The 25,871-nt window shown below is 44.7% G+C and overlaps 1 protein-coding gene across 2 annotated transcripts in view; it reads left to right on the top strand.

Moving 5' to 3' along the window:
- The window catches only part of plxnb2b (plexin b2b), a 124,180-nt gene that overhangs the window by 20,977 nt on the left and 77,332 nt on the right, over positions 1–25,871 (top strand). For both annotated transcript variants that reach the window (XM_086209472.1, XM_086209473.1), the window contains one exon: positions 5,643–5,827. The gene's annotated coding sequence lies outside the window, so the exon portion shown is untranslated. The remainder of the gene's footprint in view (positions 1–5,642; positions 5,828–25,871) is intronic.

Genomic DNA, 25,871 nt, shown 5'->3' with positions numbered 1-25,871 from the left:
GGAGAGACGGTCAGCCTGTCAAAATCTCTCTCCAACAGACAAGGGCGAGAGAAAGAGAGGCGAGAATATATTCTGGAGAGCCAATTTCGCTGAGGGGGTAAAAGCGTGGTATTGCAATTATGAAATATAGCTCTCTGTTTCAATAATGACCTTTCCTCTACAGGCCATATATAGGCCCCTGAATCAGAGGTTGGTCCATAATGTCCCTCATAGGTGGTGGTGAATTCCCACAAAGACTTTATCAGGTAAAACAAGTTCTGCCATTATGTTTAGATGGAAATGACAGCTGAGAATGGCAGTACGGTGGTGCAGTGGTCAGCACTGTCGCCTCACAGAGAGAAGATTCTGGGTTTGAGCCCCAGCTGGAGCAATGGGTCTTTCTGTGTGGAGTCTCCATGTTCTTCCTGTGCCTGCTTCGGTTCTCTCTGGTACTCCAGCTTCCTCCCACAGTCCGAAGACATCAAGAGGGGACGAGGCTGATTGATACTCTAAATTGACTGTAGGTGTGGCTGTGAGTGTGAATGGTTGTCTGTCTACATGTGTTGGTCCTGTGATGGACTGGCAACCCATCCAGGGTGAACCCAGCCTCTCGCCTGAAGGCAGCTGGGATAGGCTCCAGTCCCCATGCTACCCTTAACAGGATAAGCAGTAGAAAATGGATGGATGGACAGATGGAGGGCTGAGGACAGGGGAGAAAGTAGCGTAGAGCACTTCAGTCCTGTCCAGAACTGACATTAAGATGCATCATGCACCATCGGGTAACAAGTGGACGCTGTGGATAGCATGTTATTATTACACAACTGATCATTTTGAAAAGCCCATAAAGCATCAATCATCATGGGTGCTTTGGTTTGCCAGGAACAGAGCCAGTCTGCGTTAGTTTGATCGCTCCCTGGTAAAATCTTTGCTCTGCCGCTCACTCTAGTGTAGTCAATCTCGCTCACCCAGCTCCCGAAGAATTAAGCAGATGGATCATCCAAAACAGGATAGCATTTCCTTTTAAATGAAATAAAAATGTCCAAATAAATGGATCTGTAGTTGTCAGAAAAGTAAAAATACTGTTTAACTTTCTCTCCAATTTGAAGGACATAACCATATGTGCTGCTTGTCGTAAATATAAAAGCTGTCAGAGGTAAATTTGCGTTTTGCATATAGAGTGAGGAACTGAAATCTGATCACAAGTGGTCACTCAGGATGCACGTGCAGATGCATTCTAATTCCAAGAGTGAACTTGCATGTGAACCGATCACTGGGGATGCATCTTAATGTAGTGTCTGAACAGTAACACGAGTCCCTCCTCCAGTGGAAGCATTTGTTCCAGTTCCTACTTTTTGTATGTCTGGGTGCACACGTGTGTATCAGCGAATGGTTTTGTTTCTCTGTAATTAATCACCAGAGGATCACATGATGTTGGTGGTTTTTTTTTTCCTAAGGGACATTTGCATACAAATTGTCATAGGGACAACGCAGGTTACACATGAAAGCTGCGCAAAACATGGCCTCAGCTCTGCTGTCACCAAACACCCAGGCTGGCTGAAGACCGCTAACTGCTCATCTGTCTGGACAGATACTGAAGATGTGTCACGCCAGCAGCTCAGCCAGCTACTGAGCCAAGACTGCGGGAAAAACTTGGGTCAGGAACCAAAGAACTTTCACTGACCTGATAATTTATGAAACAAACACTGTTGGAATGTTACAAAAAAAAAAAGGACTATAAACCAGCACACATGTTTGAATGGAGCATCCACAAGAAGCTCAATAAAAGGTTCATTTGACTCATGAATTTAACTGTTCTTATAAACAGACCAACTTGGAACTTCTTTTTGTGTCTTGACATGTTTTGACTACCAGACTTCCTGCAGTTAGCAACACAGTTGTAAGTTGGCCTCTTTATAAGAATATTTCCATCTACATCAACATGTTCAAATATACACGAGTGCACAAAATAGTACACAAATTTAAATAATTAAAACATGCTAACTTTTTTTTTTTTTTGGAATAGATCAGATTTTTTTTAAACATGTATTCTTTTTCTTATTAATCGTTTAATTTGGCGTATAAATGAGAAAAAATCTCAAAAAACGAGAAGTTCTCCAAGTGTGCTGTAAGAACACATCATTTTATGATAGTAATGCTGGACTAATCTAATAAGTTTTCAAATTAAAAAAAAAACTTTTTTAAAAAGTCTTCTGTGAATGTCATTTATAGACACTCTTGTTATAATTACAAATTCTCTGTTTTAATTCTGTGGAGTGTAAACATTTGATTAAAAGTTTTATTTTAAGAAGTCAATTGAGTTGGATAGGAGATTCACAATTACAGTAATTTAATAAAGTCAGTTTATTTCCAGCCTTGAAACCACTCGCATGTTCGCGCCCACACAGCCCAGAACCACGCTCAGCGGTGGGTTCGGGGAAGCCCCATTGCGATGCCAGAGCACAGCCATGCCTGACTCCACACCCTCTCTATTATCATGATTGCCTACAAGAGGTGGCAGGACACAGAGTCCATTCACTCAGCCAGGCAGCTTCATAAAGCGGCTTCCGATGGTTCCCAGTGGGGCCCTCATCAACGGCACAGAGCACTAAAGCAGCTCCGGACTTTGCTCTCTGTGGTGTCAATAGTTCTCCTGCCGATAGAGGGAGAAAAGGGTTGCAAAAATAAGATGGCCGCCATGCAATAGACACGTATTGAATCCCTCATAGGGAGGTCATTCAGGAAGTAATGAGGTGAAGCAGTGCAGTGAAGCAGTTACTGTCAATCAGTCTGGACATTGTTGGGTTATAATACCTGCCTGTTGTGATGCTAAATACCTCCAAACCAAATAACTAGGCACTTTAGTGAAAGTAGCCCGTCTTTAGACTCCTTTGCTTTACCAGTAATCTTTCATCCTTTATTTTGTTCCTCCTCATTTAGAACCAGTAATCCTACACATGGACCATTTCCTGAGCACAACCCAACATCTGTCCTACACAAGTCTTCTGCATTAAAACCTTCACTGTCCCCATCCCTCCTCCTCCACCTTCTCTCCATCTTCCACTCCCCCCACCCCACCCCTACATGAGCCGTCACAGCTGCTGAACGATTTCCTCTCACTGGGAGGCTCCTCCGAGTCACTGTGGCAGTGTCAAACGAGGCTCCTATTTAAGCTCATTAAATGTTTCCAAGAGAATAGGAAATCAATGGTGCATACCGGTGCTCGAGAACTTTTCTCTTAATTTAATTTCCCCTCCCCCTTATCTGTTTGCACATCTCTCTTTTTGCATGATCTTTCAAGCTTGTCGTTCTGTTTGAAGCGGTGTCGTTGCTGGAGATGATTGAGAAGGGGCGGGTGCCCACAGAAACCATGCTGGACTCACCACCAGCACCGTGGTGCGAGGTGGTCCAGACTTGTCAGTGTCAACCACGAGCAGAATAGACTTGAAAGTTTTGCCCACGTAGACCTCAGCCCTGGAGTTTCTGCTTTTGTCTTTCAGGCCATGCTGTTAAGGGAGCTGGTTTTAACTGGAAGAGAATGTTGTCGGGAAAACATGGGGAACTAAAGAAAAAGGGGATCTTTTGCCTTGAGAAGTCCTTAGTTTAAAAATACCATACATCCTTCCTTGTTTTGACTTCCACTCATTGACTTCTCCAATTCTGTCCATGTCTTGTCTATTACTCATTTAGAGTTTATGTTATATCAAGGCTTGTGTGTGCATGTGTGTGTGTGTGCGTGCGTGTGTGTTGGTGTCTGCCAAGACTTTGTGCTGTTTGAAAATATGCCTGGGGGCTGGGCGCACACCTTCTCTGGAGCTCCTGTAATTGCTCTTTTGGGGCCTTGTCTCTGGCTCTGAGCCCGTCTCCATCACTCTCACTCTGTCTTTCTCTCTTGCTCTTTGGCCTCCTTCCTTTTTTTTAAACTCAAACTCCATCTCCCCCTCTCTCTCTTCTCTCCCTGCATGGCTCATTATGGCTGATCCCACCTGCCCAATCTGGGAATTGTCCTTTACACATACATACAGACCCACTCAGCAGTTTTCAGAGCTGCCTGTCACTCCAATGGTTTGTGTGCTATCTGCAATAAAACAGCTTTGCTAATACTGGTTGGCCAAGAAATGGAAACAATAGCGCTGTCACTTTTTTTTTCCCCTGCTGGTGCAAACAGACAGTTTCTCTTCCCTGTTCTGGCTCTCCAAGCACCATTTTTCATCAAATCCTGGCTCTTCAACCTCAGCCTCTGCCTTTGTATGTACCAGCTTCAGCCACAGGTTTCTTACCACTTGCCTCGACTACTTCCATTCCAGCTTCCCCTCCACACTGTCACCCAGCAGCCCCACCGTGCCTGTTCCCAGGGTTGGGGGGCTTCCTATGAAGGATAATGGATATGGCCAGTTGCAACTGCTCAGCAGCAGGGCACTATCATAGGAGTTATCTAAGGGCCTGAGTGGCCTGTGATGAATGGCTGGGAGCTGTGTGTCTCCACCGATCAATAACCCACTAGCACCCAGATGAGCCAGATGCCCCCTCGCTCTCCGCTTCCACACATATATCTCCCCCTCATAATCTTCCACTATGTTTGTGAACTTTCCCTCCAATTCATGGCCTGAATTGGGCCATTGATCTTTTATCCTTGGCTTGTTTTAAATAAAGGGCCAGTATCTTTTCTCCACCCAACCATGCAAGGGTTCTGACAGCAGTTATTGCTACACTGCTGGCAAAGCGTACAAACATAACATTTAGCCTGATCGAAGACCTGTAATCGGAGAGGGGGAGAAGAGAAAATGAGGTAGGGTGTGTATGAAGCTTCCACCCCCACTGTGGAGCCCCTGAGGTTTCCATCTCGAGGCTGATGCAGGCAGAAATCCCTTGTGGTTTTTCACAGACACACATGCATGTAACGTAACAACCAGTCTTCCTGTCAGGGCTCATTGAGCGCCACTTGTCCGTTGTCAGTTACCATCTCCTCTAGCTCATTGTTGTGCACACGTGTATGTCAGGTCTTCACACACCACATAAGCGGTTGGATTTTTATTCCACCTGCAGAACAACAGGTGTGTCATAACTACTGTACATGTTGGTTTTTGATCTTTTTTTTCCCTTTTTTTTCTTCACGCCTGTTCTTTGCCGATGAGGGATTTGCGATGAAAAGAACCAAATGGAAATCTCTCCCGCTCTCTCTATTCCCCTCCAGGGACTTGGAGTAGTCTGCATCTTCCTCCTCGTCTCTCACCTCTCCTCCCACTTCTCCTCTTTCCCTCCAGCCCTGATCTTCCCTCTGATCTGCCGTTGTCTCTGTCACAAAGAGCAGATTCTCAGCCTGGTAATTGCATGTCTGCTGGCCACCACACCTGTTGCTGTCAATGCAGCAGTGTGGGAGCGAGGGGGAGAGCTGTGCCCTCTGCACTCTATTGCTCTAACCTCCTCCCCACCACCACCTATACCGTGGGTGAAAACCCTCAGGGAGTCGCGAGCAAGAGTGTGAACATGTGTGGTATAGGGTGCTCTCAAAGGTGATTGGGTTTATCTGTAACCTTGAGCTTCACCTCTGGGGGGTGTGTGTGTGTGTGTGTGTGTGTGCGCGCAAATGCATGTGTGTGTTTCAGTCCTGGCCACTGCTGATGGTTTACTCTGCCTAATCCTCTCCTCTCTCCCCTTATCCACAGCCCGGGCCCTTAATGAAGCTGGGGGTCAGCGGCAGTGTCCGGCTAATTGGCCAAGTTTGCCTGGGGCTCTGGCTGCCTGTGATTGAAGTGTCCAGTGAGGGTTCACTGTGTAGCCGCCGCTGCACCCTGCTCTGTTTCAGTCCAACAGCCAAGACGCTCGCTGCACTCCTATCTGCCTCTCCCTAGTGAGTAGTGCCCGAGGTCATTCTATTTTCACTGACCCTCGTGATATTTGGTCCATTATTTCTTCTTGTATTATTTTTGTTCTGCTCCTGTTTTTTTCCATGAACTGTCCTCCATATTTTGTACTTGTATCCTTTTCTTTTTGTAATTTCCAAAGCCTCAAAGTCTCCTGTTTCTCAATCTGTATCTTATCTTCTGTATGTTACTTTCATTCCCACACTTGGTCCCAGTATTTTCTCACTTTAACTTGGCTTCTGCCACCCTCACACTCTAACTCCTCACTCGCCACAGTGGGATTTGGCCAATTACCATAGTCTCCCACTGGCCAACAGCCAGGGGAAAAAAAATAAAAAACAACGACTTCCAGTTTCTATATTTCTCACACAATGGGTCCATCAGTCCCAGCCTTGGCCCAGCTCTATCACACTGTTCTGAGCTAACAGGAGGGGTTGGAGGCAATGGGGTGGGGTGCCTCTAATTAGTGGAGCCTCCACTTTCTACTCGTTAAGACCATTCAGGCTTCTATTGTTTGGCTGTCAGTACAAGAGTAGAGGTAGCTGGGCGATAGTGAGCTCTGGGGAAGGAACTGAGCAGATAGGGCATACAGAGGAGAGGAGAGGAGAGTGGCAATAGCTCTGATAACCAGCAGAGAGTTGACCAGCTCACCTGGGGGAAACGCGGTCGAGGCTCATCCCCTAACTACCACAATGCACCAGTGAAGGCCCTTTTATCATCACGCTCGTAGAAGAGGAACATTGCTGGGCAGTAAATGGGCGACACTTTGTGTTTGGGTGGGAAGAAACAGTGGTCCAATTATAAGTCAAGGCTTGACCTGCAAGTAAGGATAAGTTATACTTAGTCAGAATCTCATTTGCACACCAGTAACTTTCTGTGCTTGTTTATTAAAAGCTGAAAGTCATTAAATCTGCTCCGATGCTCATTAAATGAAGATCCCCAGCAATTAACCGCTGCCATAATCATTTTCTATACACTGCTGTAAAAGCTTCTCCTGCTCATATTTTACTCAGAGGTGGGAAAAAAAATACAGATGTCAAGATTAACTCAGTCGATAAAAGATGAATGAAAAGGTGAGGAATATTAACATGCAGTTGCATCTAAACTGGGTCTGAGGTGTATTGCCCCCCAACACTCCAAAATTGCCACAAAGCTTCAGGACTTGCTGGTTTCTTGGTGCTGCACGCTCGTCTGTCTGCAGAGAGCCGAGCTTGACTCCTCGTCTCGGTCATCCTCTCTATAATCAGCCGTTTGTTAGGTCATAACTCTTGTGCTCTACTTTCCATCACATTTCTTCCATGCCTGTCAGCCTGCCCGTTGGTGATGAACAAAATACGGCTCATTTGAAATGCTTGTACCCCAGGTGGCGGTTCCGGCTGTGCTAAAGGAAATTAATAGAACCAGAGAGAAGAGATGCTTTTGCTCAAACTACGTAAGCTACACTACTGGCCCCAAACATATTAATATTGTTTCTTCTCATTTTTTTCCAAATTTTTTATATCCCTTTGTTGTAACAACACTGGATTTCACCTCCCAAAAGATGGTGTAAATGTCATGGTAATGACATGCTTTTTTGGTATTCGTGAGGATTAGGAGGTGCCAGTCATTTCTCCCTTGAGGCTTTGCCTTAGCATAACCCCGAAGCAAATGAATTAGGATGCGCAAGAGCAAACAAGTTTTTTTTGTTGTCCTTTTTTTTTTCTTTTGCTGCGGCAGAAGTGTGGGTGCCTGTAGTTTTCGTCTCCCCTGTGCAGCACTGACCTGTTTATCCACTTTTATTTCACTTGAAGAGACTTTGAACCCGAGGTAGTACAGTCAACTATTTATTAGGCATAGGACAAACTAGGAATACTGCATATATATTACAATACTTCCTCATGTAATATCTTAAATCACTGGTGCCAAATCTGTTATGGAGATTTTACGTAACCCATCCACCCGCCATCAATCATTCCTTACCTTTTTTGATTACATCTTCAGTTACATGTACTGTTGCGCATCATTGATTAGTTGTTAGCTGTTTCCTGACAGAATTATATGATACGATTTGCGCTGATCTGCATCCGCTTTTTGCGAGGTACCCCTTTAACTATGCCCCCTTAATGAATGGAATACACAAAGAGAAGGAATAGCAATCAGTAGATAGTTACACCCTTTGACTCAAAATCTGTCAAGAAGAAAAATATTATTTGTGAAAAGAGCACCAAAGAATATAGCTGTTGGCGAAGCCCTAACAGTGGCACGTTTGAAGTTGGTTCAGGTTAATCAAGGAAGGAGAAAGCTGTCCAACATCAAAAGTCCTTTCTGTGATATTCAAAATGACTCAGAATTTAACTGCATATCCCCAGACAGGAGGGTGAATAATTCATTTGTCACACTAAATCAAAGTGATGATCCGAACTTAAACGCCTGTGATCTCTGAAATTGTCACTGTGGTTTGGTTTGTCAGATGACAAAATGTGTAGTAATCTAAAGCCCATTGCAATGGTGGGGTCCTATGGATTCAAAAAACCACACAGCCCTACTGTATGTGTTTTCCCTAAAAGGACAATAGAGAGTCATTTCAGTTTGTTTTTTTCCCTGGCAATAAATGCATAATGCATCTGCAGGCTTTAAAAATTAATCATTAATACAGCAAGATATTGCAGTACAGACATAAACTCCCACCTTCACAACATGCGAACCCCACTCCCCCCACCCCCAATCCACCCACCCACCCACAATGATAACGTTAATCACTGTGGACCAGCACTTACACAAGGCTGCCTATGGAACATAGCAAATGCCATGTCCTTGTGGTACCAAAATAATATAAAACACCTTTCTCCTGACTCATCGCCCCTTCCCCTCCTCCTCCTCCTCCTCCTCCTCTGTGCTCCCCCACTTCCAACACAACACTGCAGCCCTCCAGTTTTCCATCGCCTCCTGTGAATATCCAAGCTGTCGAGGCTGACTGGGCTGAACATTTTCTTGCCAGGGCACAGTTGGAACAGATCCGGCCTCCGGGCCTCATATACTGCTCCACTCCAGCCCCTGCAAACAAGGCTTGCCCTGCACTATTGTCATCTAAATACTAAAGCGCTTTGGATCACACGGCGGCAGGTTCCTTTTGTACATGCTTAATCAATTGTGAGATTGTTGTGGAACATGATAGCTTTACATGCTTAATAGCCTGTTGTGCTTGAGCTGCTGTTTCAGCTGTTGTTGTGATTCATTGAACTTGCAGTGAATCATTAATAGTCTTTTACTCTTTTGCCATGGTGTAAATATGAATAGACAAGTTGCCTTGCCTCTGTTGTTTGTTTGCCCCCTCATGCGTCATGTTAGACATCCTGAATGTGCCAGAAAAGAGTAAACAAACAGTAAAGAAGAATGCCAAGACCTTTTTTTGTTTACATCAATGCCAATCAGAAATGGAGCTGATTAAAACAAACAGAAAACAGTGTCTGCAAGGTCATTTGACCCAGAAATGAACACAGATTAAACCCTTTATCATCCCAGACAAAATCCAGATGTTTATGGGTATTTTGGCCAGTGGAAAAGGCGCTTTTGTTTATCATCAAGGTGTAGGATTGCAAGAATTAGATGGTGCAGATGCTTTTGCTCAGTCCCCCAATTTGTGGATTATGCGCTTTACTTTACTCAGAGGCATACTTCTCTAGAGCTGTAATGGTTATCTTTCAGGTGATGGTATGAGACCAGTCTGCTGAGTTAATCAGCCGTCCACACTCTTGGGGCTGAGAAATGTGTCACTCAAGCTTTATGGCAAACGTCACCAAAACAGCTCGGGCGTACGTCACAGGGGAGGCATATTGAGAGACTCCAGACGAGCCTCTCAAACAGTTTCATGTCAAATCCACAGACATACAAATCTCCACAATGATCTGCCAAGTTTCTGCAGAATTCACTGGAGCAGGAATAGCAGACTTTCACACTCCCATCCCAAGCTCACGCTCCCCTCCTCCCAGACATCATGGACGCCACTTGGCAGCAGAGGGTACTGGAAAACATCTGTGCAAGTCAGTGTCTGTGTGCGGATGGATAAATACACTCACTAAGATACAAAACACCCATACATTCTTCAACTATTTTTGGAGGCATCCTTCACATGGTAGCAGAAGAGTCAATCTTACATGTTTCTCACAGTAGACAGAAAAAACATGAATTGTAACTACAACATGCAAACTGTTGTAGCTAAAAGGCTTCAGGGCTAATGTTTTAGAATTCATTCGGCTGCTCTTTTGTCAGATAACGAGCAGGAGCAAGTGGGGAAAAACAGATTATATTGCATTTCCTTTGCAGCTAAATTACTTCCTGTGGCTGGCAAAGAGGAAATAAAGGCACCCCCCCCCCCCCATTGGCTTTGTATTCCCATTTTCACTTGTCTTTCTGTGCGCTAACAATGTTGTGTCTGCACGCTTGCTGACTAATATAGTCAGGAAAAAAACCTACGTGAATGATTCAGCAGGTCTTGTGGATGCTCCTTGCAGCTGCCAGAGATGTGACTGCTCCGAGCCTCTGAAGTCTCTTTTATTTGGGTGTGCTGAGCAATATAAATAATGAAATGGAGCCAGTAATTGGTGGTTCTCGGTAATTAGGACCAAGCTGTCAGCTAGCAAAGTTGCCTCAGTCTGATGGCGCCGCAGCAAGGCCAGTAATTACTATTATCTATGGGGGTTGTTGACACAACAATAATCCCATTCTTAACCAGGATAGTGGGTATTAACTTAACTGTGCCCATTTTAAGAGATTCAGCCATAACAATGATAAGTGGGGGGTGGGGTCCTCAAGGATTTGCGTTCAAGTCCATCAAGTAGCCACCAACACCAAGCTATTACCATACGCTGAGGAGACCCTTGGGACTGAATTTTCGGGTTGACTATGCAAAGAAGCTTGTCCATATTTTCATTAGTCAAACAGTTTGACTTTTTCGCTGCAAGCTGTGTGACGCCCAACCATAAACAGCATTATCAACCATCTCAGCAGGTTTCCTAATACCCCTGTAATCCTGTCATTTCATTCACGGATACCACCAGGGTTAGTCTGGGCCCGGAGCGTATCTGCCCGCCTGTCTCTGCTCCTCTGCGTGAGAGATTGGATTCCCCCAACTCCCCCTGTGCTTCGTGTTGCCACACATACACACGCGCACGTTCATACCGAGTGTTTGCTCATCTCTTGTCAGATCTCCATAGTGAAAATCGACTGGAATGACCAGATGATATATCGGGTAGAGGACAACGGCACCTTCTCCCCTGCATAGGGGATGTTGCCCAGTTGTGGATAATAACTTGCCCTCGCTGAAGTGAAATTCTGTTCATCTTGCTGGAGACTTACAAGCACAGCATTTCTCCTGTGAGATGAAAAAAAAAAAGTGTAAGGTCTGTAAAAGCCGGGTACCCCGGTGACATTCCCTCTTCCTGCTATCGTGCAGGGTAATGAACCTGCAGGAGTCTCGCGTTACTTTATGCAAGATGGTGTGGAGCGTGATTGTTGGGTGAATGGACGGGGCCAGCTTGGGGACGTGAGGGTGAGTAAAGGGGTGATAAGTTCGCCTATATTTTAGCACATGACACTCAAATTGCATCGGCTCTGAATTAAACATGTGGCAGTTCATTGTTTGAGGCGTGATGGACATTCAAACATATTGCAAGGCAGAGAAAATGGCTTTTTAAGTAGGCTATTTATGGTGAAGATATTGTATTCATTTGATTATAATAAAACATCCATTACACATTGAGTGAACGGCGTGGAGAGGTGAGGCCGGCAGAGTGCAGCTCAGTGTAATAACTGTGCGTCTGCTCTAAATGAGCCAAGGAAAAGGGCGGGTTTCTGTAGATATTAGTTCCCTTTTTAGGGGTGTTCAGATCCAGTGATATGCTTCGTGAGGAGTAATAAAGAAATATATCTGTTTTTATTGTGCCATGGTGACAGAGTTATGTTTAGAGCTAGTATAAAGAGCTGCAACATGGTGTAAAATGATATTATGGCCCATTAGGTGGGGGCCTGAGCTAAGCGTCGCTAGCAGTAACCGAGGACTGGGGGTAATGGGGCTCTTTCACTTCTCACTGATTGAATCGTCTACATCACTGGCACTCCATCTCCCAGGGAACCGGCGTAGACGAGATGATTTTGGCTGAAGACAGCGCTCTGTCAAACCTGGAGATAAGAGAATGGGGGCGGCGAAATTGGAGAGGGAAGGGGGAGGGCTTCTGAAATGTAAAGGGAAGGTGATGTTCAGGGATAGTAGTTAGTTTGGGGCAAACTGAGAGTAGATGTTTCACTTCAGAATAGAAATCATCTTGTTTTTTTCTAGCTGAGCATAGGGGCCCAGAAGAAAAACAATAATAAATAATACTTTATGTGGATTTCTGACTGAGCAGACTAAAATATATCTATTCTTTTGGTCTTGTTTAGACCTGCAGCTGTACATTTCTCAGTCTCCTTAACTGACTCTTCCATTCTGGTCTGGGTCTGTATGGAACCGGGCCTCTACTGTTGCGGTTTTCCACACAAGGTTTCAGGACCATATTAAGGTAGAGTTTTGTCTGGTATTAAGTTTAACATGACCTTCTCTTAGAACCTAATCCTGTTCTACATACTGTAAAGAGGGGTCAGGAGCCTTCCCTATGAAACCTGACCTTAACCTCAGCTACCTCTATCCCTTGTCAAATGGCACCCTTGCAGTTGTGTGTTGAATAGATGAGGCTTTGTGCTGAGCGGCATAGTTTATCTGCTCCCCTGCGCAGCCAGCATGGGGGCTCGGGAAAGTAATCTGAACCGAGCAGACGAAGAATTCCAGGCATCCTGAATGGAACCAGATGTGTGTTTTTGTTCACTCCGTCTCACATAGTGTGGTGATATTTTTTTACAACCACATAAGACACAGAGACAAACACGAATGTTCCTCTGGGTGCCGCAAACTCGCAGATCCACACAAACGGCACACGGGACAGTCTGGTTTCCAGAACCAGATGATATGATAAGAGATGAGATCAGACAGAAATGGCCTCTGCTGCCTTGTTTGTGTTTGCACAGTGTGCCAGCCCTTCCTTCATCCTTCGCATACAATACCACTCACATTCTGTGGCTTGTACATGTGGGGCTGGTTTTGACCCTCAGATGTGCAACAAATATTCATTTCCATCAGAATTAGTGAAACAATTGACTACATCTGTGCTTCCTAATCTCTTTTTTGCACACTTGAGTTCTTTTTCCTTGCATTTTATGTCCTGGAAAACAAACTTCTATTCAGAGCCCTGCTGAAATGCATGAAGTTTTGAAATTACTTTAAGTCAAAAGTATAGAAACTGTTCATTAGGAATAACAGGGATTCAGACACTGTTCCATAATCTTGTTGCAGGCTTTCTTTTTCTATGATTATGTTACATTACCAGGAATTGTACAAAAATAAAGCCAATGGAACTTGTAATACTTCATTTCCTAATCCTGACTGCAGTTCTGTAATGTGTCCAGCGCTGAAAAGAGTACACAAGAATGGGATGGATACTTTACTAGAGTATCTTTTGTTGTCAGTTCAAGAAACAACACTGGTGTAATTTTAAATCTTCGAAAGACAGAAAAGTAATAAGTAAAAATTGTGTTGGGAGTTAAAGATTTGTTTTTTTGTTTTTTTTTTTGATAAATAAGGGTTTCATTTACAACTGTGGCAACGTTGAACACGCTTACATTTTCTAATGACAAACAATTGAACTCATCATAGCAGGAGAAGCACCAATATCAGAGATTAAATGTTTCAGTAACAGAAAGCCATGGGGCACAAAACTCATACTGGGACAGTTAAATGAGATTCTTTTTCATGGGAAATGCTAAGCAGATATCTTAGTCAAGCAAAAGTTTATTTTTTGAAACATGGAATAGCTAAATAAGAGAGTGTTTGATTGCTCTTTGTCCTGTTCTGTCTGGGTCATTCCACTGTTGCGTGTCGCCGACTTGAAAATCGAAAACTGTTAAAATAGTCAATATGAGCAGCAACTTTCTGGCTTTACAGTCACATTGCATAAGTGTTGACCCCGGGGGCCATGACTTAGACGGTTACACCAGCAACACACAAGAGCTTTTGAAATCTACTCCACATCCAAAGACTTGTTTCTTTTTCTTCTTGGCTTTGCTATACCATCAAAGGAAATGGCGTTCGGTGGCCAGCGTTTTTCTGGCAGGAATGTGTGACTAAGTGTGTGCGTGCTTGTTGCCTGAACATGTAGGCCCCCCCTATCAGCCATCACCACAGGAAATGACCAGCCGTTTGCTTTGAAGTCCCGACAGAGTTTTTCATTATGCCCACTATCTCCGGAGACATGAGGCGACAGACCCGCCCTCCCTCTTACATTGCTGATGCTCTGCACTCAACCTCAGCTGCTCCCCACTCTGAGCTGTGCCACCAAATGCCTGTTAGAATGCAGAACAAGCATCTATTAGCATAGAGTATAGGAGTGCTGGCTGCCACGGGGCACAAACCCCACCACTACCCCCACACTTTTACACACCACACTTGCCTGAAAAGGCTGAGAGGGCACGTGTAATTGCATTTTCCTCTCCCTGTGCAGAAAGTCATATGCTAGATATGGGGAATTCTTAGATTCCCCAACCTTGGCCCATTCTTCCACTTGCTCTTTCTCAGTTATTCCCTCATGCCTCGCCACTCACCTCCAACCCCCTTCAGACCTCCGCTCCTCATGCTCCTAGCATGTCGAAATGTGTGGCAGATGAAATTAATTGGATGGCAGTGAAGAGGTGTTCAGCCCCCTTTGGCATACTTATGTTTGAGGTTAGATTGGCACCTTTTTCCCCAGAACCAGCAGCAAGACCAAGGAGTTGCGCTGCTGCCAGTTTGTGGCAATCTGGAGTCTCCCACCCTACACTAAGATTTTTGCTCACACTCTATACATACACTTCCAGACAAATAACAACTGTCCTCTCCCTAGTGGTTCATACAATATACATGTACAACTTCCTGAGCAGGGAGGCAGATGTGTTGTTTATCTGCCAGTAGCACGCATGCCAAAGCAGCGTGCCTGGGTTGGGTGCGGTTTAAATCTAGGTTAGGAAATCCCTTGTTGAGGTTATTACATGCAGTAATGCTAATGAAGCTTTTGCTCCAGTAATGGCACCACCAAATGGAAACGCGAACCCACGTGTTCTAATCGAGCATTACAATTTACAGTGACAAAATCCTAATGACTAGATGTCTTGTCTACTAGAACCCAGGCAATCTGGATCACGTGTATGTTAATGTAGGCTTTTATGAGATGCAAAAGACTTGAGGCTACGATCTGAATCTGTTTCGAACCTTTTTTTTTTTTTAAATGCATGGTTTTTACTCCATCCTTCAGTAAACTACATTATTTTAAAAATTGCTGAACAATAATATATTATTTTAGAGTTGGTACTGACATCTAAGTATACAAAATATTTATTTAACAGCGCAAGAGAACTTGTGCATGTTTTGTAGTCTCATCACAAACAGCGTCTCACTAACTAGAATATAGTGCTGTTTACAACACAAACTCCAATGTCCTTGCTTCTGATTTTTGTTGTGTCGCTCTCCTTTAAGCTACTATCAAATAACAGCCAAAAAAGTATAAAAAAGACAATTTTCAGTGTTGAAATAAATACCATGGACACTGTAGGTCTATAGCATTGAGATTTGATATCCGATATCCTTTGCAGCTTTTTCATTGTGTATTTGCAGCCTGTCTGTTGTGATATAAATGCTGCCTCTGTTCAGACGCTGCTGTCTGTGCCCTACCTTGCTGTCTGATAGCCGCTGTGGCTTTTTGACTTCTCTGTTTGGCCTTCTCCCTCCGTCATGCTGACTGGCTTTGTCTGATTTATGACAGTCTGGAGCTAATGGTACAGAACCAGGATTTGTGTCTGTGGTGTTGTGACTGGACTGGTGCTGGCTCATTAGCCTTGTGTCTTCTATCTCTCTCTCACTTGCTCCCACCGGATGAGGTGAGCATCAGAGTGAGATGGCCAGTGAGCGACTCGGCTGTAGATCAGCATCCCTGTGCTCCCGACTCATTCGTCTTCATCCCCCGTTTTTCTCTCCACCAGTGGAGCCGGGAAGCAGACTAACCCTCAGACAAGGCCACCAGACCTCGCTTCTTCACCTTTCATCCCTTTTCATCCCTCATGCTCCCTCATTCCCTCCTCTGACTCGTGCACTCTCAGCCCCTCTGTGTCAGCGCTGAAGACCGAGGCCAGGGTGCAAGGTAGGCAGGGGGCCTTGTGTGTGGAACTGCGTTAATTAGCGCGGGAGCCTAGAGACTAAAACCACATTATCTAACACCACAGCTCCCCCTCCTCCAAACCTCCACATCTCTCCTCGCCTCCTCTCACCACATCTCTGGAGGTTGCTTCCATCATGCCGATTGCGTCGCTAGGTTTGTGAAGGATGTCGCTGCCAGCTGTCTTATTCATGGACGGCTGCCAACCTCTTCCCATATCTTCCGTCCGTTGTCATTTCCTCATTTATTCCCATCTTTCTCTCCCCCCACCTCCTGCTGTTTATCTAGTAATGAACTTTGTGTCTTGAGCTCGCTTCTGTTTTTCAGCCTTGTATGAGGGAGAGTATTTTTTAATTTTTTTTTTTTTTATTTAGGCAAACCCACATTGGCACAGTGGTGCCAAGGTCAGGCAGGTCTGAGAGCAACCGGGTCGGCGGACAGTCTGTGTCCTTAGCGCCATGCCAGCTCTGCAATCTGTGAGCAGTGTGTTAAGAGCAAAACAGACACCCAGCTTCTCTTTGGGTCTGGCTGGGTTTTTTTTTTTTTTTTGCCTTCTTCAGTGGTCCAATAAAGGTCAGAAGAGCACGAGCACTTGAAAGCATGACTGACGTAGCCCACACGGTGTGTGCTTGAAAGGGAAATCAGTTGCCTGTTTGTGTTTTAGTTGGAGAAGCCTCCCCTGGTGTGTGCATGCTGTTCAGCTCTCCTGCACTTTGTTTGACCCTGGCCTCCTATGAAGTGTCATAGAAAGCCAAGTGTAAAACAGATGTATGCCAAATCACGGCTAGAAATCCCCTCCCAGAGTGAAAATGAAACAACCCCTCCTCCTCAGGCTCCCACACAAGGATCAGCGAGTCTGTCATCTCTCCTCTGTTTATGCTTTGTAACTTTTTCACTAAAGAATTCTGGCTTTTTAATCTAAGCTCGTTTGGCCTTTGATTATATCAATTAATCTGCACTGGCAGTGTTTAATGAAGGACACGCTGGGCAAGGCTAATTGTGCCTTTAAACTAGATAGATACAGGAATTTCCATGTCATTAGGCACTCGGCTACAAAAGGACTTTACTGCGCTCCTTCTTAGCCGCCTTTTCAGTACGTACTTGTTGCCTTGTATTGTTTACATACCATTTTGTCTGTGATGTGTCTCTGTTTGTCCTTCTGCAACCTCCCAGGAGTATTCCACCCATGGTTATGTAGGCCTTTGAGAGCTGGAGTTTTAAATATCCCTTCATTGATGAACTACTTTGATACCCTTGTTAAAGTGAGCTGATTCCACCATTGGGGGAATTAGAGCTGCTTTTGCACACTGAAAACTCCTCGCTGCCACGCAGAGCTGTGACAGTTCTCAGTAAAAAGGGACAGCGAGGGTGGGAGGGAGCATTTCTCTGATCTTCTGCCTCGTTCAGAACCATCTGTCTGGTGCTGGCCCAACATTCTGCGCCGCTTAGTATTAGCACTTACAAATATATACATTTCTCACATCTCGCTTTTTCGTGTGAGAGGAGTCGTACCCCTCGCTGAGTTATGCTCACCAGGAGATGGGAAGCGCGAGCAGATTGGAGCTGGTCAGAGCTGTGAGAGCGATGCCTACCATTGCTTCATTGATGGGAGGGGTGGAAGTGTATGAGCAGGGAGGGGGGCGCATTCGATTTGATGGCTAATGGAATCAGGAATAGTGATTGGCTGCGTGAGTTGGGTTGGTAATATTTCCCAGACTTGCTAATGGAATATGTTTGTTTCCAGCAGCTTGATATCACAGCAAGCAACATTAACTCTGAGTACTGCCTCGTATATGTCTGCATCTATCATTCCCATTTGTACACTGATCAAATATTTCCCTTCTGTGTGTGCATAAGCAACAGGTTTTACATAGCAGCATTGTAATACTACTAATTTGTGATTAAAAAGGAGCACGCAAAGCCGTTGACACCCCAAAGTATGCTTTAGGGTTTATTTATTCCTTGTTTGCTAAATCACGTCTGCTGCGAAAGTGTTGCTGCGTTAGTCACAGACCGGGGTTTAGGAAGGTTGGGGGCGCACAAGTAAAGTGATATTCACAAATGCTAATAGGCTACATAGAGTATAGCACTCTTCCTGTCACTTGTCAGCGCTAGGTAAGCTTCTGAGTCGTACAGCGGGATGATTTGGTGTTAAGTCTGTCTGCTTTTTTGGGGTGGTGGGGGTGGGGGGGTATCTCAGAGTGAGCAGCTTTTATCCGAGGCTTCCATTTCTCTTTAGAAGCTGGTAAACGACTCTCCTGCCCCTCCTCCGCGGTTCCTCACTGCTGTGAAATGGAATTGCTTTCTCGTTCGTTAAAGATTTTCTTGTCGCTGCCTTGTACTACTCCAGGAGTGAGATAACTTGAAATGGCTGAAAGTTCTCAAAAACCACTGGAGAATTATGGGGCGGCGGCAGCGGTGTAGGGGTGGATAGGGGAGCCAACATAAATAACGAAAATTGCTTTTTTTCTCCATTTTTCTGAATTAAATCTGTTTGGAGTGGGACTTTTTTTTTTTTTTTGACAACACGCAAATTAATTCCGGCAAGTTGTCGCTTTACATTAAAGCATGAAGTGGCCTGCTTGTGTAAGGAAAAGCAATCCCTCCTGTGGTTGCCATGGAAGCAGGTGTGTTGTTGCATCGGGTACCAGCTGTGTCGGTTCTGCCAAAGCCACTGCCCACCTATATCTCAAATACTTTTCTGGAGATGAGTGGTTTCAGACCTTCCAGTCTTCTCGCTGCGAACATTTTTGCAAATTTCAACATGCACTGATGGTGAATATAACCGTGTGGCGCACTCCAATCCTTTCATGTCACCTCCGCCTGTCACTTCATAGCTAAAAGAGTACAAGATGGCCAAATGATCTTTCTTTAAATACTTGGTTACTATATGAACCTTCTTCTAACATAACCACCTTCCTGCGTCCATCCATCCCTTCCTTTTCTCCTCCACTGGCTTTGTCATCTTCTACTCAAATTCTCATCAATTCCATCTGCTCCAAAATAAGACAACTGTTCACCACGTCTCACACTTACTGGTGCCCCGGCATCCACAGTGTTGGCGCACCATTGCAGCATGGCTCGCGGGTGTGTTCAGCGCCAATCTTAATCACATTGTGTGAGCACACCTGTGAAAACAGATGTCCACCGGGGCTGGCATGCTGTTCCTCTTGAGGGCGGAGCGTCTGGCTTTCCTACACTCTCTCTCTCCCAGCCCCCTCCTCTACTTTTGTCAGGTCCCCATCGGGTAGGCCCTGGCCCCCAACACTTAGACAGGAAGAGCTTACGGCAGCATCAGGTAGGGGGGCAGGAAGCACTGGTCCCTAGGCTCTACCCTTTCTCTGTGTGTTTTCATATTAATCCTGCTTACAGGGGATAATGAGTGTGATCAAAGATGTGGAGCTCCTCTTCCTTCCCTGTTGATATATGAAGTACAAAAACAATTCAAAAGGAATTTGATGCTTTTGCGATCGTAAATCAATTTTTTCGCCCTTTTCATGAGAGAACTTGGTAAACACCAGTTGTTGACCTTTTGAAATGAACCTCTGTGATTATAAATGGGTCTCAATCAGAAGAAAGGGCTTAAAATGATATTTGCTGTACAGGAAAGCATCAACACAGGCACTAATGGTGCAAAGATTATCGCTTTATGATGGCATTAGTCAGTACAATGTTGTGTTTTGTATAATGACACCCTTATCTGATGGAAGCTGTCCTTTACAGCCACATGGCTGTACTTTGGCCTTGAGGCTTGCGGATTGATGTATGTTATTAAATCGTTTGGAGTGATAACTGCTGACGTTAATAAGTTAGCCAGACAGAATGATCTGTATTAGTGAATTTAAAGAGGCAATCAATGCATGCATTCCTCACCCTAGCAGAGACGGATTATGTGATTTACATCCAGCTGTGCTTTCCACATTCGCCCGCCTAAAAACACTTCGATCTCAGCCCACCATTTCCATAAAAACACCTCAAACGCTGAGGTGGGCCAAAACTCCATCCGTCCATGCTCACATGAGCAAATGCTTAAAACGTTTAGCTCAGCCGAATTACAGAAAAAAAAAAACTATCCGGTTGTTTCACTTTCCTGGTTTCTAGCCATGCAGGGAATTCTGGTCCTTTTCTGCTTCCCATCCGAACCTGCAGAGGTGATGGGAGTGTTGTTTGTACTTCTTCTCACGGTTGTAAAATATACTTCAACATCAGTATGTCTTTGCAAGAACGCTGTCTCCATTGCGAGAGAGGGCTGTAAGTACATGATTTATATTGTTGGGTATAAGGGCTTTCAGCACGTCCATATCATGTTTCAGGTGAAATTCTGATTTTATCTGTAATGAGCCAAATGTCTTTGACACTGTTGCAGAGACCAAGATCTTTCATATATTTCAAAATCCTAATTGACATTCAGACATTGAGACATGAAAGTAGCCGGTAAGTGCCTGTGTTAATAATTCAGTAGTTAATAATTTGCCAGCAGCTAAAACTGCCGGCTGGGACAATGACTTTTATGACGAGGGAGGAGTGATAACTTAACCCACCTCATCTCTCTTTAATATATCGGTTCTTTCCAATACTACAAATGAAATTGCCTTTTTATTCTGTCGGAAGCACAAATATAAAGAAAAAGACAGAATCACGTGCATGGCTTGATGTCAGAGTCTAAAAAGATTTTTATTTGAATGCTTTTGACAAAATGAGCCTTTTATCAGATTTGCAGGGAGACGCATGGAAAGCCCAATCAGCTTAGCATTCTGACAGGGCTCACAGCCTCCGTCCCATTTCCAGCCTCATGTCCACCTCGCCATCCTCCCGTCTGTCCGGCATTGATCCAGGCTCTTATCTCCTCTCTGATCCCTGTGTTATTTCAGGAGCACAGGGATTGCTTAATGATCTATTGACCTGATCTATCGATCTGTACAGTCAACCACAATGGACCATCTACTAAAGAGGAGCCTGTAGGGCACTCACTCCTCTCTGGCTTACTCCTACTCAACTTGGCCCTCCCACCTCTGCTGCAGCCAATCTCTGCGCTCTGCCTCCCTGTGGTAAACCAGAGATTAGGTCTTAATGTGCTCCCAGCATCTGGCTGTAAAGTGCTCCAGTCCCATGTACTTTTGCTATCCAACCACGCTCTGTGTGATGGCATTTAAAAAAGGGGATCCGTTGTGCTTTCCTCATATCCTGTCATTTAATGGGACAATGTCAGATGTTCATATGACCATGTAATTAGGTGAATGCATGTAAAAGTCTAATCCCTGTGAGCTAAAGGCTCAGGCTTCAGGCTGAACACTCACTTCCCAACATATTTTTTTCTACTTTCACAACAAGCTGACGCTGAGGTCATGAGGCACAACACACCCACAAAGAACGCACACACCCATCCACCACCCACCCCAGTCCTCTCTCCCAAAAATGTTCTCCGATCTTATAAGTTTTTGTCAAAAACGATGCGTTGCAATAGGAGCTTTTTTTTTGGTTATTGGTCATGAAGGAATGGGGTTTAGGAAAGTCTTCCACCGACAGTTGCCGAAGTTGAGCACGCAGAAGAAAAGCTTTTAGGGACGGGTGCTCAAACTGATAGGTCTCGCATAGAACCAATATGTGACAAATACAAATGTTGAAGCTCCATTGAAGTCCCTGAATATTAAAAAAAAAAAACAGCTGGATTTGAAGGTAATAGGTTCCCTTTAAAGTTGTAATAGCTACTTTTTTTGTTAACTTTTTACTTCGCATCTCAATGTGATGGCTGTGTTATAATGACACCATCAGTGTTTAGATTGGTTCCCTAAACGCCTCACTGTGACAAGTCTGCGATAACAGCTTCCATCTGACGTTGATCATATAAACAAGAATCAATTATCACTCCCTCCATTGCACGCTTTCTTTCAATTTATGAAAACATAAAATAATACCACGACGGCAACTGAGTTTAATGTTTTTCTCAACACGTATTTAAGAATCTCTGTTTCGTTTCGTGTGTTCTCCTGTTGTAGATGTTGTTTGTGTGAAGCACTAATCAAACTTTTATCACTGCGTGAAGTATGACAATTTCAGAACACCTCCCCTCAGTCAACTTGCAGAGACAGCAGAGTTTCTGCCAGTATAAATCAGCATTGGCAAGATGCGGGGGAAAAAAGAGAGAGAGAGAGACAGTGCAAGATGGTGATTATTTGGTGAAGTGCTGTTGAGGTTTGAAATCAAGCTTAGCGTGCATCAGTGTGTATGGCGATGACATCGATCAGTTGAGGCCGTCAGTGCAGTACACTCTGGAATTCCTCCAGTTCCAGGCAATGTTCCAATCAAGGGAGTTAGCTTGGAAGCAAGGAACAAATTATGACACAGGCTCTCGGGATGACCTTTGGCATGGCTGCACCCCATTTGCCTCAATTTCTGGGGGGGGGGGGGGTCATAAAAACTCAGTGTTATTTGTTAGACTGGTGCCACATGCCTGGTTTATGTGCAGTAGTCTATAGTCAGACAAATGTGGGACAAAACACCTAAACCATCACCCACACATCCGATTCCATCTTGTTATGTGTCTTATTTACACTGTAGCACCTTCAAAAAAAGATTGCGGTTGTTGTAGCTTGAGTTTTTCTGGGTGAGATCTTCAAGGATTTGCAGGACACTAGTGTGTTAAATTCATTTGTAGTGTTGCACTGTGATTGTTTTTCAAGTTCTGACTGTTCTGGAACAGAGTGATGACGAGGCCAGATGAACATGAATTGCGCAGGATTTAATCTAGTGCAACCCCCTTTAACCAAGTGATGATGAGATAATTTAGATGGTATCTTCAGGTTAATTCTGATGTGAACGCAATATGAATCCACATGATCGGTTTGTTCCAATTTGTCGGAACAGATTATCTAATATTTTCATCCTGATACTTTTGTAGGCGTTTAACAATTTGAGCTGCTCTGTCAGTATCATCCACAAGTACACTGAAGTGAGTACAACCAAGGGAAATTTGATGGAAATTAAGGCAGATGATCCTGTCAAGTGGGAGAGAATCTGTAAAATCATCAGCAAGAATTATTTAAAAAAAACCAACAAAACTTGAATGCTTCCTGATTTTGATGTGTAATCAACCATGTAGCCGCCATGGACTGACAGAAGAGATTTAGAAGATTTTGTGTGTGTGTTTTTTTTTTTTTTGAATTGCACAGTATTTTTAAAAAATATTTCTCAGTGCTGCAGATATTCTTAGATGTTTCAGTGTCAGATTTGAGTACAACTCTGTACGAAAACCACGAAATACACACCCTTGCCCCCCTCACTTGTGCAGCCGACACGAGAGGTGAATGGATTCTGTCCTGACAGTCAATGCAGGCCGCCGGCAGTGGCATCACGGGGGCATGACCATGCGCACACAGGTTCCATGATGTGATTTGAAATTGTGACACACTGTATGTCGCGTTGTGAAATTAATGTGGCTGCAATCGATATCGGACGACTTTCAAGCAGCTCAATTTTACACTTGCTGCAGGGAACAGATGGTACTCGCTGATAATGTTGCTGGATGTGGATTCATGGCAGAGAAGATACAGAGGGGAGGCCAGATCCTCTGGAGCTAAGGGGGAGGAAGGAGAAAAGAGGTTAGGGCACTCCGTGATACTTATTCACACAACCTGCATGGATGAATAATTCCCTAATCAGATTTATTTAATGAATAGTTAATTGCACATCAGCTCCAACTGTCTATTTACACAAAACAAAACCCCCTCCAAGCTCTCGACTCATTTAAACACTAGTACAGTTGTCGTGTAAAATGATCTTTGCTGCTCTTATCATTACTGTCATGCTTTATGTAGCTCGAGGGCATAAATTTGTGTTCACACTGTTTTTGAAGCAAAAACCACTCAAATATTAAAATACACCCACAGAACCGCGAACGCCTCAGCAGCCGCGAGTGTTACTTTGCATTTCTGCCTTCGAGGGCCGAGAGGAAACCTGTTGAAAAATTCTGGGTGCAGAAACCTGTCTGCTTTATAATTGATAGGCCTTGGCATCGCATTGATAGGACCGGGTATGTGTGGGAAAATGGGCTTCCATCTACACCTCGTAAATCTCTCAGTCATGTCAGGTTGAATCTCCTCAAACTACATATCCCGAGGGAATGGGAGAATGAGACAAGCGCCCCGGTGTTGAAAACCATGTTATTGGAGCCCATTCTTGCTCTGGGATTCCTTTTGGGCCCCTGTGATTACATTTGCTCAGCCAGACCGTGTTTGTGTGCATGCTTGTCAGCGTGTGTGTTTATTTCAGTCCGTGCTGCTGGACCAAGTTTGGTGTGTGTCCTCTGGTACTTGTATGACTCGCTCAGAGCTGAGTGAAGGATCAGATTTTTTAAAGCAAGTCTGGGCACATCTGGTTGTGATTGGCAGGAGAAAAAAGGGTCCTTGTGTTCTGGGAACTGGCAGCAAAAGCCTGACCCAACCCAGTATAACCCAGCCCAGTACAGTAGAGAACCAGCCAGCCTGGGAAGAACCAGCTACAGCAGGACTGTTCCTTTCACCCCTCCCTACTTATTCTGACTCCTGGCCAGTTCTTATAATCCCACAGGAAAGCCTCTGGCAGCATTTTTTTTTTTTAATATAAACTGTGTTCAGAGCTCCCTTTCCTTCCATTTCAATAAACGAAAGCAGTGGCTGCCTTGAGCCAGGTAAACCCCCGGCTCCATTACTTTTGGAGGCAACTCTTGTGTCTGAGATAATGACGCCCCGGGGGGGTGAGTGTGTGCCTGAATGTCTGTTTGCTCATCTTGCCACCTAAGTCAAAGTAGGAGGGAAAATTGCTATGGGCAGGCGGTGTATTGAAAGGCATTTCATGGCGGGTGTTAAAATGGGTTATTTTTCCATCTGTTTGATTCTCAAGATAAATCTATGGAGGTCTCCAAACAGTTTGTGGGTAAAAAAAAATGGTGCGTGGCAGCTTGAGTGGGACAGAAAGGACCACTCCTCCCCACCTCAACCAAGTGTAACTGAGAACAGCAATTAAAAAGCGATGCCAGCATTTTACTCTGGCTGCCTGAAGCAATTGTTGGCCCTGCCTACTCTCATTGCGTTCATTGTTTGGACCAACGTGTTACCTATGGCACGTCAAAGCGGAGCTGGTTCAGGAGATAGCCCGGCCAGCTCCCTGGTGGCTGAAAACAAGCCATGTCACCTCAGCGCGTACAGCTCTAATTCAAATGGAGCATGTGCGTTTAGCCCTGTGAACCTCCAGCCCTTTGCTTGCGCGTGGAGACAGTTAAACTCCAGCTACAGAGAGAATATCAAGGCTTCTGTTACTCTGCCTTTAGTGCTGCAGGGACTATTTGCCATCCTTATTAAGCAGGCTGACTGGTGACTGGGCAACAAGCCGGGGTGTGTGGGTATTCTCGCTGTATGTGACACTGTGTGTGTGGAGGCAGGCAGGACGCCTGAGGCGGAGCACTGAAGCCAGAGCACTACTGGTGTTTCCACACATGCCACGGATCCAGTGACCCTCACCAGCATAATTACTGAGGGGTTAATTCCCCAGGAGTGGTCCGGCACTGAGAGGGAAGGGATGTGAAAAAGTGTAGGGCAGTAGAGCCGACCACGACTACACAATGCGCTGCTGCTGCTCTTATTCTTCCATGTAACACAGAGTGATCTGTTTCTCCCCCATCCTTTCTGATGAGATTTTGCAAGCTGCCAATAATCCACTGGCATTGCAAGGAGCTTCTCTCCCCCTCCCGCTCGCTGTCTCTCTATTTCTCATTCTCATGGATTTCTAAAGCTAAAAATAATTTCACCAC

The sequence above is a fragment of the Aulostomus chinensis genome, chromosome 7, assembly GCF_037954235.1.
Source record: "Aulostomus chinensis isolate RoL2024-O1b breed Wild chromosome 7, RoL_Achi_v1.0, whole genome shotgun sequence".
NCBI classification, from domain to species: domain Eukaryota; kingdom Metazoa; phylum Chordata; class Actinopteri; order Syngnathiformes; family Aulostomidae; genus Aulostomus; species Aulostomus chinensis.
Note: the sequence above shows the minus strand (reverse complement) of the source record. Positions and strands in the feature narration are given on the sequence as shown.